The following is an 18,604-nucleotide window of genomic DNA, read 5'->3' on the forward strand; positions in this document are numbered from 1 at the left end:
TTTTCTATTTTTTCCTCTAGATTCACTCACTGACACTCTTTCACCTCACATGTCTCATCAACCCTTATGATTTAAAATGCCATGGAGAAGCAACCTAAATATCCACCAACAGACAAATGGATAAAGAAGATGTGGTACATATATACAATGAAATATTACTCAGTCATGAAAAGGTGTGAAACTGGGTCATTTGGAGTGATGTGGATGAACCTAGAGTCTGTCATACAGAGTGAAGTAGGTCACAAAGAGAAAAACAAATATCATATATCAACACATATATATGGAATCTAGAATAATGGTACTGATGACCCTATTTGCAGGGCATGAACAGACAGACACGCAGATGTAGAGAATGGACTTGTGGACATGTGAGCAGAGAAAAGAGAGTAGGGTGAATTGAGAGAGTAGCATTGACATATATACACTACCCAGGTGGCACAGTGGTGAAGAACATGATTGCCAAAACAGGAGACGCAAGAGGCATGGGTCTGATCCCTGGGTTGGGAAGATCCCCTAGAGTAGGAAATGGCAAACCACTCCACTATTCTTTCCTGGAAAATTCCATGGAGAAAAGAGCTTGGTAGTTCCCAGACTATGGGGTTGCAAAAAGTTGGACACGACTGAGCACACCTGCGTGCACACACACATGTGTAAAATAGAAAGCTAGTGGGATAGCTGTATAGTACAGGGGGCTCAGCTCGAGCTCTGTGATGACCTAGAGAAGTGGGATGGGGCTTGAAGGGGGAGGCTTACGAGGGAGGTGATAGATGTATAATTATAGCAGATCCACGTTGTTGTGCAGCAGAAACTAACACAGCGTTGCAAAGCAATTATACTCCAATTAAATACATAAATATAAATAAAAGCAAAATGTAAAGGTTGAAAACCCACAAATGCATATCTCAATCCAAGAACACCCTCTGAAGTCTCGTTTACTTGCACCCAACTCTTTGCTCAGGATCTTAACTTGTGTCCCTAGTAGATTTTGAAAATCTATAATCCAAAACAAAACTCTTGATCATTATCTATTCCAAATTTGCTTCTTCTTAAGTAAGTACTCCAGTATTCTTGCCTGGAGAATCCCATAGACAGAGGAGCCTGGCGGGCTACATGGGGTCATGCGAGCCCATGGGGTTGCAAAGAGTCGGACACAACTGAGCGACTAACACAACAGCAACAAAAGAATTCCAAACTTTGTTGTTGTTCAATCGCTAAACTGTATCCGACTCTTTGCAGCCTCATGGACTGTAGCACACCAGGTTCCTCTCTCCTCCATTATCTCCTGGAGATTGCTCAAACTCATCTCCGTTGATTTGGTGATGCCATCCAACCATCTCATTTTCTGCCACCCTCTTCTCTTTTTGCCTTCAACCTTTCCCAGCATCAGGGTCTTTTCCAATGAGTCAGTTCTTCACATCAGGTGGTTAAAGCATTGGCGCTTCAGCAGTGGTCCTTCCAATGAATACTGAGAGTTGATTTCCTCTAGGATTGACTGGTTTTATCTCCTTCCAGTCCAAGGGACTCTCAAGAGTCTTCTCTAATACAATTCAAAACCATCAGTTCTTTGGTGTTCAGCCTTCTTTATGGTCCAACTCTCACATCCGTACATGACTACTGGAAAAACCATAACTTTGACTAAAATGACCTTTGTCGGCAAAGTGATGTCTCTGCTTTTTAATATGTATCTAGGCTTGTCATAGCTTTCCTTTCAAGGAGCAACTGTTTCATGACTACAGTCACCATCCCCAGTGATTTGGGGGCAAAAAAAAATTATTATCTGTCACTGCTTCCACTTTGTCCCATTCTATTTGCCATGAAATGAAGGGACCAGATGCCATGATCTTATGAGTGAAACTGCATGAGGAGTTTCAAGTGTGCTTATTCACTTCCCCTTTTCACCCTCATTAAGAAACTCTTTAGTCCTTCTTCATATTCTACTAATAGGGTCTGCATACCTGAAGTTATTGATATTAATATTTCTCTTGGAAGTCTTGCTTCCAGCTTGTGATTTATCTAGCCTGGCATTTTGCATGATCTACTCTGCGCATATAAGTTAAATAAGAAGAGTGGCAATTTGGGCTTCCAGGTGGATCAGTGGTAAAGAATCCACCTGCTGATGCAGGAGATGTGGGTTCAGTCCATGGGCTGAGAAGATCCCTTAGAGAAGGAAATAGCAACTCATTCTAATATTCTTGCCTAGGAAATCTCATGAGCAGAGGAGCCTGGTGGGCTACAGTCCATGGGATTACAAAAACTTTGGAATGACTTAGGGACTTCCAACTTAGAGAATGATAATTCCATCCTTCCAATTGCTTAGACCTAACTTTTTGAGTCATCCTTGAGTTATCCTCCTTTCCTTCTAAGATGTTCTCCATGAAGCTTTCCACCATTTGATACATTCTGAATTCTTAAGAATTATTTTTCTCCTCTAGTTAGAATATAAACTCCAAAGGAACAAGCCCTTTTTTTTCTTCTATTTTTGTTCTGTTTTACCTTCTGTGACTAGAATTATGCCTGATGCACAGTAATTGCTCAATAAATATTAGTCCAATAAATGAATGTATACAACCCTGAACTCTAGTGACATAAGTTTTCATTAATATCTGAACACACTAGGTACTTTTCTAATTAGTTATTTGCACACAAGTTGTTTCTTCTGATTGGAAAGCCATCCTTATCACCTCAGATTCTAATAGCTTTGCTGTTACATGCTTTGGTAACCTTCAGCTCCCTCTGGCTATTGTGTTTTAACTGTTACATTCCAATAGCTTATATAATTATTATCATTAATATAATTATTATATATAATATATTAATATAGTTATATTATTGATATAATTATAATATATTGTTATGTATATAATATATTAATATATTAATATAATTATTACTATAATTAATATGTTGTTAATATAATATAATTATATAATAATAATAACATTCTTCTGCTAACAGAAGCAAAAGATATTAAGAAGAGGTGGCAATAATACACACAACTATACAGAAAAGATCTTCATGACCCATATAACCACAGTGGTATGATTACTCACCTAGAGCCAGAATGCTAAGTCGAGTGGGCCTTAGGAAGCATTACTACAAACAAAGCTAGTGGAGGTGATTGAATTCCAGTTGAGCTATTTCAAATCCTAAAAGATGATGCTGTGAATGTGCTGCATTCAAGATGCCAGCAAGTTTGGAAAACTCAGCAGTGGCCACAGGACTGGGAAAGGTCAATTTTCATTCCAATCCCAAAGAAAGGCAATGCCAAAGAATGCTCAAACTACCGCACAGTTGCACTCATCTCAGTTCAGTTCAGTTCAGTTGCTCAGTCGTGTCAGACTCTCTGCGACCCCATAGACTGCAGCACGCCAGGCCTCCCTGTCCATCACCAACTCCTGGAGTTTACTCAGATTCATGTACATAGAGTTGGTGATGCCATCCAACCATCTCATCCATACAGTGAGAAACTTTATTTTGGGGGGCATCAAAATCACTGCAGATGGTGACTGCAACCATGAAATTAAAAGACACTTGCTCCTTGGAAGAAAAGCTACGACCAACCTAGACAGCATATTAAAAAACAGAGACATTACTTTGTTAACAAAGGTCCATCTAGTCAAAGCTATTGTTTTTCCAGTAGTCATGTATGGCTGTGAGAGTTGGACTATAAAGAAAGCTGAGCACTGAAGAACTGATGCTTTTGAACTGTGGTGCTGGAGAAGACTCTTGAGAGTCCCTGATACTGCAAGGAGATCCAACTAGTCAATCCTAAAGGAAATCAGTCCTGAATGTTCATTGGAAGGACTGATGCTGAAGCCGAAACTCCAATACTTGGCCACTTGATATGAAGAACTGACTCACTCGAAAAGACCCTGATGCTGGGAAAGATTGAAGGCAGAAGGAGAAGGGGATGACAGAGGATGAGATGGTTGAATGGCATCACTAACTCAATGGACATGAGTTTGAGTAAGCTCCAGGTGTTGGTGATGGACAGGGAAGCCTGGCGTGCTGCAGTCCACAGGGTCACAAAGAGTCAGACACAGCTGAGTACTGTACTGAACTGATTAACTTTTTTTTCCTAAGGTTTCTTTTTGTTATTTATTTTTAAATAATTTATTAAATAAATTTGTTTATTTTTAATTGGAGGATAATTTCTTTACAATATTGGTTTGACTCCTGCCATATATCAACATGAATTAGCCACAGGTTTACACATATCCCCTCCCTTTTGAAACTCGCTCCCGCCTCCCACCCTTTCTCACCCCTCTAGGTTGTTACAGAGCCCTAGTTTGAGTTCCCTTAGTCACATAGCAAATCCTCATTGGCTATCTATTTTACATATGGTAGTGTATATGTTCTCTTGCCTGGAAAATCCCATGGATGGAGGAGCCCAGTAGGCTGCAGTCCATGGTGTCACAAAGAGTTGGACACGACTGAGCGACTTCACTTTCACTTTTCCGTTTCATGCATTGGAGAAGGAAATGGCAACCCACTCCAGTGTTCTTGCCTGGAGAATCCCAGGGATGGGGGAGCCTGGTGGGCTGCCGTCTATGGGGTTGCACAGAGTCAGACACAACTGAAGTGACTTAGCAGCAGCAGCAGCAGTGTATATGCCTCCATGCTACTCTCTCTTTTCATGTCACCCTCTTTTTCCTCCCCCTGCCCTTGTCCATAAGTCCGTTCTCTATGTCCACATCGCCTTTCCAGTAACTTTTTGTTTATTAACATTCTGATATAAGAACTATCTATTAGAATACTGTGACATTGTCTTATGATTATTTATTTCCTTGTCTATCTTCTTTACTGTTATAAAATGTTCTTAAAGGTCAGAACTGGGTCTTATTTATCTTTGAATGTGGAGCGTAGAACATAGAATGTCAATACATATTTGTCAAAGGCACGAATCAATAATTCAACAGTTCTTGTCTGTATGTCAATCTGTGACTTTCCAGGAATGCTGACTGGGAACAAAAGTCAAAAACAACAAGAAAATACAAGAAAGAATACAAATGACGTTTCTCCCCAAGAATGGAAAGTTTCTGTCTTGTGAATTTTATTTACATGAAGTAATCAGAAATGGAAATTAAAGTGAAAACCAACTAGTGGGATTTGAAAAAGCAAGTTTGGTCAGATTTGGATCCTCCTTTTTCTTACCCACAAAGATGTTGGCTGGTTGGACCAAGGCAGGAGAAATAGCTATTAAAAGATGATTATGTAGCTCAACTAATGAGATCTGGGTCATAGGTGAAAACAGTCTTCCAATGTAGCTGAAATTTCACTCTTTTGTGTTGGAAATGTGACAATAATGTTTATGAGATTTATTCAGCAACTCTGACCAAGTTCAAAAATCTTACCCAGGCAGAACTAACTCAGATGTGATTGACCTCAGAACTAACTTCTGTACTGTACGTCCTTCTGTAATAGACTACAGGTGTTTTGTGAATGTGCATGTGGGATTTTTCTAAGTGTCTGTCACTCACAAGACAAATAAGGGAAGGCCCTGAGGCTGAAAACTCCAGAACTACCTCTGACTTTAGCAGAAAACACTGCCTATGAGTTTAGAATGCGTGCTCAGTTGCCTCAGTCGTGTCTGACTCTCTGTGACCCCATGGACTGTGGTCCACCAGGCCCCTCTGTCCATGGGAGTCTCCAGGCAATAGTGGAGCAGGTTGCCATTTCCTTCTCCAGGGGATCTTCCTGACCCAGGGATCGAACCCACGTTTTCTGTGTCTCCTGCATGGCAGGCAGATTCTTTTGCCATGGAGCCACAAGGGAAGATGAAGAGTTTAGTAGAAAACACTTAAGTCACTTTATTGGAAATGGTGTAGTACCCAAACAACCATATTACATACTTACCCAGCATTGACTCTGAGGAGTAATTTCCTGTTGATCCCTCTATGTAGTCTGAGAAAAACTTCACTTCTGGGAATAACTTAAAACACTCTAATGAATTGGAGCAAGTGGGTGATATGTTAATGATATCTCTTTGCTTTTTGTCAAGCCTATGTGACATACAAAGAATATTTATGTACAATCACCAGGAAAGTTTTTAAAAACTTATGTGACACATTCCTTTCTTAACCTATGATGAATAAGACACAGTTCTATAATGGACATTGTCTTCTTTGGTGGCTGAGATGGTAGGGAATCTGCCTAAAATGTGGGAGACCCAGATACAATCCCTAAGTCGGGAAGATCCTCTGGTGAAGGAAATGGCAACCCACTCCAGTATTCTTGCCTGGAGAATCCCATGGACAGAGGAGCCTAACAATATATTTTGCTTTTCTTTTTACCTTAACTGATAGTAAACTTAGAGATAAATTTTATGTTCAGTCGTTATGTTCAGCCAAAATTAGACAAGATGGTTAATATCACTTCTTTCATTCTCCTTGACATTTTTAAGATAACTTCATAGAAGTATGATTTGCATACAATAATATTCACAAATTTTATGTATATAAAGCAATGCTGCTTCTGCTGTTGTTAAGCTGCCTCAGTCATGTCCGATTCTGTGTGAACCCATAGACGGCAGCCCACCAGGCTGCTCTGTCCCTGGGATTCTCCAGGCAAGAACACTGTAGTGGGTTGCCATTTCCTTCTCCAGTGCATGCAGGCATGCTAAGTCACTTCAGTCCTGTCTGACTCTGTGCGACACCATGGAAAGCAGCCTGCCAGGCTCAGTCCACGGAATTCTCTAGGCAAGAAGACTGGAGTGGGTTGCCATTTCCTTCTCCAATAAGGCAATACATTTGAACAAGTATTTATAGACATACAACCATAATCAAGATACAGAATATATCTATAACCCTGAAGAGTTCCCTCCCTGTATCCCTGCCATCAGTTCTTATCCCTGGACCCAACTCCTGGCTACCACTGATCTGTTCTCTGTTCTTATTGGTTTGACTTTTCTAAAATGATATTATAGATGCAGTTGTATAACATGTAATCTTTTGTGTCTGGCTTCACTTAGTATGATCATTTTGAAATTTTTGAATTTTGTTTTGTGTATTGGTGGGTAATAAGATTCTAAGGTTGAGTAGTACTTCATTGTATGTATATATCACAATTTGTTTACCTGTTCCAGGTTGAAAGGTATTTAAGTTGTTTTGGCAGTTATAAATAAACTTCTTCAAACATTTGCATGCATTTCTTCATGTGGACAAATATTTTCACTTCCCTTGGGTAAATGCCTAGAAGTAAATTGCTAGATCATGTAGTAGATATATGTTTAATCATGTAGGAAAGAAACTATTATATTGTTTTTCCCAAGTGACTGTAAACGAAGTCCACCAGCAATGTGTGAAAGTTTCAGTTGTTCCAGATCTTTGCCAGTACTTGGTTCTGTCCATTGTTCTAATTTTTAAAATTTTTCGTCCTTCTTGTGTGTAGTGGTTTCTCATGTTTCCATTTGAATTTTTGTAATTAACAATGTTAAACTTTTTCTTAAAATAAACTATCATTTTCACATTCTCTTTGGTGAAATGTCTGTTAGAATCTTTTGCACATTTTTTAAAAATTGGGTGTTTACTTTCTTATCACTGACTTTTGAGAATACTTTACATATTTTGGATATAGTACCATTATCAAATATTTGCTTTGCAAATATTTACACCCATTATAACCTTTTATCTTATAACCTTGTTAAACCCACTTATTAGTTCTAGAAGCATTTTTGTAGTTTCCTTAGTTTATTCCAGGTAGATGATCATCACTTCTGCAAATAAAAATAAGCATATTCCTTGTTTCTAGTCTGTTTATCTCTATTTCTTGATTAACTTCATTGGTCAGGACCTCCAAAACCATGCTTGGTTGTTGTTGGTGGTGATCTTATGGAGAATTATTCCAGTTATTCCATTATAACATTAGGTATAGATTTTTTTTTAAATGACTTTTCCCAATTTGAGAATATTCTCTATTACTCTTAGTTTGAAGTGCTTTTTTATTATGGTTGTTATGAATGGGTGTTGAATTTTCTGCAGTTTTTTAAAATTACCATAGTTTTTCTCCTTTATTTTGCCAATATAATTTTGTATTGCTTGAATCATTTTGTTAAGTATTTCTGTGTCTGTGTTCATAACAGATATTGTTCCACTGATTTACTTTCCTGTAATGTCTTTGTGTAATTTATGTATCAGGGAAATTCTGGCTTTATAAGTTAAGTAGAAAGTCCTGTCTTGTATTTTCTGGAACAATGTGTATGAAATTGGATTAATTTCTTCCCTAAAGTTTCAGGAGTAGTCACCAGTGAAACCATCTGCACCTGGAGTTTTCTTGGTATGAAAGTTTTAACTTCATTATTTAATATGTATAGAGCTATTTTGATTTTATTCTTTAATGAGATTTGATAGTTTGTATCTTTCAAGAAATTTGTCTGTTTCATGTATATTTATAGAAAGTTTCTCATAATTCCTAATACTTTTAACAACTGTAGGATCTGTGGTAAAGCTCTTTTTCATTCTTGATATTAATAATTTATTTATTTATATTTCATTTTTTCACCATTATGGCTAAAGGTTTGTCTATTTCAAAGGACCTGCTCTTTTTTTTTTTATTGATTTTTCTCTGTTTTGCTTTTATTTCCAAGATTAAATACAGTCTCAGTTACTCCATTAGGGCTAGAAACCGAAGTCCTGTATAGTATATTTGGATAATTCTATACTTAACAACCTCAATATAACTGTCCTCAATTGTTTTTAAGAAGTTGGTGAAGTTTATGTTTCCAATTAATGCTGAAGGGACATTAAGAATAAATCAGGAAATGTTGAGCTTTTAGAGTAGATCTGCTAATGACTCTTTTAGAGTGTTTTATTTTACACTGGAGTATAACCAATTTACAATTTTGTGATAGTTTCAAGTGGACAGCAAAGGGACCCAGCCATATATATATATATATATATATATATATGTATATATATATACACACACATATATATGTATTATATGGATATATATTGTATATATATACACACACACAAACACACACACACACATATATATATATATATATATATATATTCATTCTCCCCCAAACTCCCATCTTAAAGTAAGAGATATAGACACACAACTATAGTTACACTTCTGTGACTATAAATCTTCTCCTGTCCCTGATTTCTATTAATTTAATGAAAACTATATTGACTGCAGAACCCTGCCAGGAATAGTAGTGTAACTAAGACCTGACCACTGTCTTAGAATTGTTTACAGTCAAGCAAGAGGATGAAATTTAAGAAAATTATCAACAGTGTGAGGTGAAATGGGATGTGTCATAGAATATAAAGGTAAAATATTATAGCATTTTATTTCACTATGTTTGAAAGCTCTTTTCATCACTCATGGCTAGAATCAGTCTGAGAATCAAGATAGAGCTAAATATTTCCATTAGAAGATCTAACATTTATTTCCTATAATAGATGAAAAGTTATGAAGATTCCAGAAATATTCCTAATTGTTTACTTGCAAAAAGCAGAGGCTGAGCACAGGATGGAGCAAAGTATTAGAGTGAGGTAGGAGAGGCAATGTAACTCATAAATTGTCTAGATAATGGTTACTCTATCCCAGATGTCTCAGTTAGTGTGATGTATCAAATAATTATCAAATAAAAACTAGACAGACTCCAATTATAAAAATATCTGTGGGTCCTTACTTGAAAATAACCTCATAGTACCCAATATGGTCCACAAACTATTTTCTAATTAACAAATTATAAAATATTTCAAAGACATCATGAACACAAAAATCACTGTCCATCATTTGTTTCCATACTTCAGGTGAGTTGTGAATAGAAATTAATATTTCTGAGTTGAAAGAGCTCTTGCTAAGAGGGAAGAAATCTGACAATTAGAGTTAAAAAAAAAAAGTTTAAATAGAAAAGTAGACCTTTCCTACAAGTGTCATAGTATTATCACTTTGTATTATAAGTGATAATGTCATGTGGCCCTTATAAATTGCTTGAGAGTTGTTTTACCAGTTCAGGGCAAGTTCTGTGATGTTGAGAATCTAACAATAGCTCTACAAAAGAGACATATTGGAAAACTTACAACACTTAAAATAATTTTCAATTTTTTGTTTGGAAAAATGATCAAAATGTAGTTTTTAAGTTACCAGAACAAACATAAGCAAATGTAAAGTATTATGGAAGCTTCTTTGTAAAAAAAAAAAAAATTTAAAGTAGATTAAAAATGTGCTAAAATGTTAACAATGCTCATTGCCAGGATGGTAAGATAAATGATTATAATGTTTTCATTTAACTTTTCTGGATCTTGAGGATTTTCTCATTTTTTACAAAAAGTCTATGATGAAATTTGAATTTTAAAAATCTAAAATTAAAGATTGCACCAAATATAATTTAGTGGATCATGTTTTAGAAAAAGAATTCCAACAACTTCTAAATTGGGGGAAGGTTTTAGAATTGTATATTTTATTTGCTAGATTATTATTCTGTGAGAAAGATTTTACTTTTGAGTCTGTAAATTTTCCCTTCATATGTTTTGTTGTTTTTCAAAATTCTGCCCCTAAAATTTAGGTATACTGCCACTCGAAGATATTTAAGTTTCAAAGAGTAAGTTCTCCTCTCAAAACTAAATAGAATTTTATAATTTCTCATACATTTAATAATAGAGCTAAATGTGCTACTAAATGTGTTACTAAAGCAGCTAAATGTGAACAACTGGCCAATAATTTCTAAATTAACAGATAATGCTTTAAAACATTTTTTAAATGAAGAGATACTTTTATATTTTCTCCACCCATAAATCACTTTTTCCTTTCATGTATTCTAATGTTAATTTTACATACTGACCTGAATCAGAAAGTCCATCTAAATTCACTGAGCTTAAGTTCTCTTTTCAAACTTTTCTGGAATATCTGCTGTGCTCTGATTGTCAGAATGGTTGGTGCAGTGGGAAAATGTGGATCATCTAATCTCTTCTGTCTTCCTAAAAGAACCCTAATTTTGTTCCTGGTAGGTCCCATTTACTTTGTGAGTGTAACAGTTCCCTCTCCTGGTTCAGATAATGCCCCAGCTGGTGTCAACCAGAACCTAAATTTTGCTGAGAGATTTTGGGGAAATATTTGTAAGAGAGACACAAGAAGGGCAAAGCCTTTCCTCTGCCTAAGGTTAAGGAGTGGATGTGAATTGCAAAGGCATCTCTCCCCTTCTGAGGATGAAGTCAACACACCAAGGAGATCAAAGCCAAAGAATTCACAGGAAATAGAGTCAGAACCACTTGATTTAGTCTCTTGTAACATCGGATCTACTTTTCAACTTTCCGTTGGATTAGTCAAAATGGTTCTAATTTTTTGAGTCAATTTGATTTGGATTTTCTGTCACTTGTAGCCAAAAGCCTCCTGATGAAGTAGACAGTCATGTGCTCAGGGCACTCTCTTTACAGGACAGGTACCTGGATCTTCTCAGGCTCACTCATGGCCACTGGTTTTCTTTCTCAGTGGTTGTTCCCTAAAGTTTACCTCTTTCCAATCACCATGTCTCTTAGCCAGATTGATAAAAAGGATACCTGAAGGGAGTTTTTGAAAAATAACTTTTTGTCTAGTCATATAAATATGCCAATTGAACAGATTTTGTATCAGAATCTGTATGTATCAGAATACTGACACATATGTATATGTTAGTCGCTCAGTCTTGTCCGACTCTTTGCAACCCCATGGACTGTAGCCCACCTGGCTCCTCTGTCCATGGGATTCTCCAGGCAAGAATACCGAAGTGGGTTGCCATGCCCTTTTCCAGGGGATCTTCCCAACCCTAGGGTTGAACCCAGGTCTTCCACATTGCGGGCATATTCTTTACCGTCTTAGACACCAGGGAAGCCCAGGTATATGTAATATACATATATGTGTATATTGTTTATGTGTATGTGTGTGTGTTTGTGCATATAGGTGTATATTGGTATGAATATGCATAGGTTCACCATGTTTCCAGATGAAACTTTGGAAAATCAAATTGGCATTTATCAAGGTTTTTCTCAAGGAGATTGGGCTGCACAGTCCCTGAATGTAGGGTATTTTCTTGTTTCTCTTAATGGAGTTTATGAAGTAAAATAAACTCAAGTTAGTCCCAGCTATGTCCTTCCCCAGTTGTGTGCCAAGTGTGTTATTTCATCTTTCTATTTCAGAAATGTCCTTGTCCTTAGTGGTAATAGTACCTACCCTGCATGGTTGTTTACAGGTTTAAATGAAATAGCATTAACTTCCCCATCTTGGATCTCAGTACAGGCAATCAACTAAGTGTTTTTTTCCTTTCTCTTCTGTTTTGGTCACAAGAAAACCCTTGTGAATCTCATCATCTAGTTATTCCTCTATCCACCTGCATCTGCAAGGTATAAAGTTATTTACATTTCTCAGTCCTATTTTCAAAAAACAGAACTCACCAAATAATTTGTTTTTTTGAGAACATTTTGCATATTTATGTGCAAGTCCTAAAGTTTCCATGACCTTGCAGTTTGCTATTAACATATTGTGTAGTCGTTGTCCTAGCTAAAGATATATGAACACATTTTACACAGAGCCCAAATGCTTGGCCAGACCTTCCTTATGCATAAGAGACAGATTTTTCCCTTGGAACTAATTTTCCACTAAGATATATTACAGAATGTGTTATATTTTTTCTGGCCAGCAAGAAAACCACGCTCTATTCAATATCAAATGTGTGAGTTGATATACTCAGGATTTTAAATAATCTTGTATTACTAGACTAGTAAGGGTATGGGACCATTTTCAATTTCTAAAAATCTACTTATATTACTAGGGTCAAATTAAAAAAAACAGCAACCGCAGCCAATATTTTAAATCTATTATGTGTCAAGCATTATGCTCTTTTGTGCTTTGTGTGCATTTTCTCAATTAATCTTCAGAATATCCTGTCAAGTAGGTACTATTTGATATGAGTATTTCACAGAAGACGAACATGAAGCTTAGTGAGGTTAAGAAAAATGACCAAGGTTATTGGGTGGAATAAGAAAGAAAAATTTAAAGTCTTATGTCTAAAAGTATGTCTAAATCTAGACTCAATGTTGGTAACTTGGATAAGATATACCCTTCAAAAAATAGATTGGTTTTATACTTTGGATTTAAAACATGATCAAACAATTAGTCCAGTTTGAAATGTAAAAAAAAAAAAAAATTATGCTGAGGAAATTTCAAATATATGCCTATTTAATTTATAATAATATGTAACTTTTCTCTTAGTCATGGACATTTGCTCACTTGAACAACATTTACAGACATTTCTCTACAGCAGCAAGTGTTACTTTCTCAGTGAATTCATATTGCCCAGTGAATTCTTCCTAGTGAAGAAGAACAAGTTGACACATATCAAACTGCAATTGGTTTACTTAATTAAATTGCATATGACATTTAGCTAAGATTTTTCCAAAAGTTAATCTGTATTTTATCTAAAAGAATTCACCACTGAACATTCAGTTGTGAGGTGTCTTCAAACCTGACTTGTACAAACCTGTATAGTACAACCGTTGAACAAGAGATAGTGTAGAAGACTCAAATACTATATTGCATTATATTACAATGATAGGGTTTTTAATCCTAGTGTATTATGATTAAGAAATATCTCTACTTCCATAATCAGCTCATGACTAATCTTTTAAAGAGATAATTAGGCCTTTCAGTAAGAATAAAAGACTTATACTCTATATTGGTGTCACAAATGCTGTTTTTCTTAATTGAAAACTATTTGCCAAAAATCTTTATGTAAACCACCAAAATCAATTTGAGTGCTTTTCAGTGCACATAGTAGTACTGAAATACATGCATTTTAGACAGAATTAGTATCAGACTTGGTTATAGAATATATTTTTATAGAATATATTTTATTGATATATAAATGTATTGATATAGAATAATTTTTTATAACCCATGCAACATCTCTTTATCAGCCAATTACTATGAATTCCTTAAAAACCTGGAGTACTTTTTTCATGCTTTTTCTACATTATCTAATGTTTTGCTACTGGCTATATAATGTAATAATCACGTTGGACTGTGATAGAGTCAAATAAATTTCATCTGGCATGTTTGAACAGTATCTGTGAAGGTAAGCCAAGATATAACTCTCACCAAGAAATGTCAACTAGCCATTTTGCCCTGAATAAAAAAAAAAGAGTAAATGTTCTCAGGAATTCTCCATCCTCAGATTTTGTGTGCATCCTATGGTAACAGTCTTGTGTTCTTTTCTGATAGCTGTAGCGTGGCAAATGGACTCATATGAAATGGATGTTTAGGGACTGATCAAAAGTCATACACTCTTAATACTAGATGGTCTAGAGAATTTCAATCCAACTCTTAAATTCTTCACTTAAGATCAGACTTCCAAAAAGTTAACTGGTCATACTTTAAAGAATATTCTTTTTTTTTTTGTGAGGAGGGGGTAACTGCTTTACAATGTTTGTGTTGATTTCTGCCATACAACGTGAGTCAGTCATGTGTGTGTGTGCTGAATGCTAAGTCACTTCAGTTCTGTCCTACTCTGTGTGACCCCATGGACTGTAGCCCACCAGGCTCCTCTGTCCATGGGATTCTCCAGGCAAGAATACTGGAGTGGATTGCCATTTCCTCCTCCAGGGGACCTTCCCCACCCAGGGATCGAACCCTCATCTCTTATGTCTCCTGTGTTGGCAGGCAGGTTCTTTACCACTAGTGCCACCTGGGAAGCCCGAATCAGTCATTACTATAGATATTACATTATATATATTGTATATATATAGTATACATATGCTATATATATACTTCCTCTTTCTTGAGCCTCCCTCCCTCTTAAGACGCTCTCTCACCCACCTATCTCACTCCTCTAGGTGATCACAGAATGCCAGGTTGGGCTTCTTGTGCTATATATCAACTTCTCATTTTTTATCTGTTTTACACATGATTGTATATATATGTCAATGCTACTTTCTCAATTCATCCCATTTTCTCCTTCCCCTGTAGAATCTACAAGTCTGATCTCAATGTCTGCATCACCATTCCTACCGTACAAATAGGTTCATCAGTACCATTTTTCTAGATTCCATATATATACATTAATACACAACATTTGTTTTTCTCCTTCTAACTTTACTCTGCATAACAGGCTCTAGGTTCATTCACCTCACTAGAACTGACTCGAATGATTTATTCTTAAGGCCACAAAATAAATCATGACAGAGAAATAATTGTGACATTATTAGTCAGTAATTTATAGCTTTATTAAATAGCTTTCCAATGAAACACCTAGATGAAGGCAAGGCTTTGAGAGAAGAATGCATACATTTTGATATGGGAAGTGAGACTTTATTGCATAAATCTATTACAAAATGCCTTGAGAGAAATGTCGCCATCCCATGGCAAATAAGCAAAGAGAATTTCTTTGGAAATATTTACCAAAACAACATGTTGTTCAACTCTATAATGACTGTGCTTCCCATTGACTGATCTCAACCAGAAGCCAGGGGACAGATGACTCCACTGAAGCAGTTCATAAGGGTCAGCCTGCTAGGACAGCCCTTTCTGGGGCATAGGGAATAATGAAATATGGAGCATAGAAATGAAAGATCAAAGTGGAATATGTCCAACAAGATATCACACTGATCTCTGTGATTGTAGGACTGTCTGATTCTCTTACACAAATATATTTATATCGTTTGATTTTTCACCTTATATTTAATACCTAATGCAGTACAAGTATATTTCCATATGCCAGTTTGTTTTCTATTAAAAAAATAAATAAACTTAAAGATGCAGGTTCATGTAGAGTAGAGCTGATAGAATTCTAAGGACGGAACATGGCACCATAGAAAAGGAATGAAGATGCTCTGACTCTCTTTTCCCCTCCTCCCAATGGAGGGTATGGGAATCTACCTTACATAAAGGACTGCTAAATAAAGAGTAGAGTTCTAATGTCCTTACCATTAACTCGGAAGAGAAGTGAGCTAATGGTTAATATTTGGCACTTATTCTGAACCATTGTGTCAAAACTGGAATGAGTGGGATGAAAACAGCATCTGTTCCTGCCAATTTGTCCTCCCCCAGAGGCTGGGCAGCATTTGAACTTGTGACTAAGAGGCAACAGGTTTATTATCACACATGATAAATTCCCCCAACCTCTCTGTTAGTCTTTAGGAAAATTCCCAGCAAAAGTAACAGAACCTGAGTGAATGACATGCATAGTTTGTGAAGTTCAGGCACTTAGATGGTAATGGACCCCCACCTGGATAATTAAGAATGCATCGAAAGTCAGGGAAAGAATAAGGTATGTGAGTCTTGAGCGCATATATGAATCCAGAAAAAAAGTAAGAATAATGCATTTCTATTTGAAAGTATCAGTATTAACTCTTGCAAAGCACTGAAGCTAAAGCTCCAATACTTTGACCACCTGATGCAAATAGCTGTCTCATTGGAAAAGACCCTGATGCTGGGAAAAATAGAGGGCAAGAGGAGAAGCGGGTGACGGAGGATGAGATGGTTGGATGGCATCACTGACTCAACTGGACATCAGTTTGAGGAAACTCAGGGAAATAGTGAAAACTAGAGAAGTCTGGCATGCTGCTGTTCATGGGGCCGCAAAGAGTTGGACATGACTTAGTGACCGAACAAACACACTGAAATAAACTGTATTTTTATATGTGTAAATGAAGACTCTAGGAGGCAGAGGTGGTAAGAAAGATAGAAATCAACTTGCTCGCGTGCAAACCACCACAGATTTTGACTTGAATAACACTCTCTTTCCTATGAACTCCAAGCTTATGCAAAATTGGAAAATCAGCCAGGCTTGCCTTAGGCATCCTTTCTGGTGCCTCTCACCCATTTTCTCTACACTTCCTAGAGCCTCTCAACTAAAATATTCACTATCTTCATGATGTTCACCCTCTCAACTTGAGTGTTACTTTATTCAAAACCAATATGCTTTTGAGCCAAACTAATCTGCCTCCTTCATAATCTGTTAATTTATACCCTGCCAATCATTGAAAATGGCTCAAATATCCTTTAGGATATGTACATTGGAGAAAAGTCTTCTAAAGTCTAAATTCATAAGGAATACATTTCTAATAGTATCATACTAAGTAGCCAGAATGCAATTTACTATCAGTACAACCTATATTTTTGTATTATCTACACAGCAGACAACTATGTCTTTCCATAATACAACTATTTTTTTTTTTTTGGCTGAGTTCCCAGACCAGGGATTGAACCCACACTCTTGGCAGAGCAGAGTCCTAACTAGAGAATTTCCCCTAATACTACTTTTGATATTTCTTTTGCTAATCCACTCTTAAGTCATGGAGTCCATAAACAAGGATATTACATATTCATGACTTGTGAGATTTTCCTTTTTTTTTAATGTTGAACTTTTGCCAGCAGATTTTGATATGTGTGTTATACTCACCCTTTATCTATTAACTAGAGTTTCTTCTCAAAACTTATATATGGTAGTTCTGTCCCTCTCATAGCTGTAAATTATTAAGATAGTACTATAGAAGCAGCAGGCTCTCCCAATCTTTGAGAATCTGCACAGAAAAAAAATAAATAAATAAAGACATTGAATCTAAGCCATAGATTGAAAACCTGTCACCATCCTCTCACACTGCTGAAAATTGGGAAATTAAGAGTAAAATATGTGGGGAAAATTTTTAAAGTTAAAATATCTAGACTAATTGTCATTGTAGTCTTCTCAAAGATCCAATAGCAAGGGATACCTTGTGAGTTTTTAAGGTGTTTATCCATTTTATTGTTATTTGTTTTTATTGTTTTTTATTTTTTATTTGTTTTTTTGTTTTTTATTTTTATTTGTTTTATTTATTTTTATTTGTTTTTATTGTTTTATTGTTTATATTGTTTTTAATTAATAGTGTGTAAGTCACACAGTTGTGTCCAGCTCTTTGTGACCCCATGGACTGTAGCCCACTAGCCTCCTCTGTCTACATAATTCTCCAGGCAAGAATACTGGAGTGGATAGCCATTCCCTTCTCTGGGGGATCTTCCCAACCCAGGGATCAAACCCAGATCTCCTGCATTGCAGGCAATTTCCTTACTACTGAGTCACCAGGGAAGTCTTTTTAGTTAATAAATGAACAAATAATAAACAGATGGATAAATACCTTAAAAACTTGTAGGGTATCCCTTGCTATTGACTCTTTAAAGGGCTACCATGGCAATTAGTCTAGATATGTTGACTTTAAAATCTTTCCCCTCTTAATATTTGGATACAGAAAGGCAATAAACAAGATTTTCTGAGGGAATTTGGAATTTAGGCCTACAATTTTAGATTTGAGTTCAAACCCAAACTCTGTCACTTAAAGTTTTAATAGCATTTGGGAAAATAATGGCTTATATGAAATGGATATTTTATTGCTTCATGGAAGATCATTAGGTAATCCATATAAATCAGTGAAATCAGGCACATATTAAGCTATTTGAATAAGAATTATGGTCTGGTGGTAAAGAGTAGAGAACTTGGAATCAGATCACCAGGGTTTGAATCTACCCTCCACCTCTTGACTTGGATAAAATAATTATTCTCTCTCAAAAAGTTAGCTCAAAGTGGATTTAAGACTTAAATGTGAAACCTTTAACTGTAAAACATCTGGAAGAAAAACACAGAGGA

This window comes from Dama dama, chromosome 1 (genome assembly GCF_033118175.1).
Source record: "Dama dama isolate Ldn47 chromosome 1, ASM3311817v1, whole genome shotgun sequence".
Taxonomy (NCBI): Eukaryota; Metazoa; Chordata; class Mammalia; order Artiodactyla; family Cervidae; genus Dama; species Dama dama.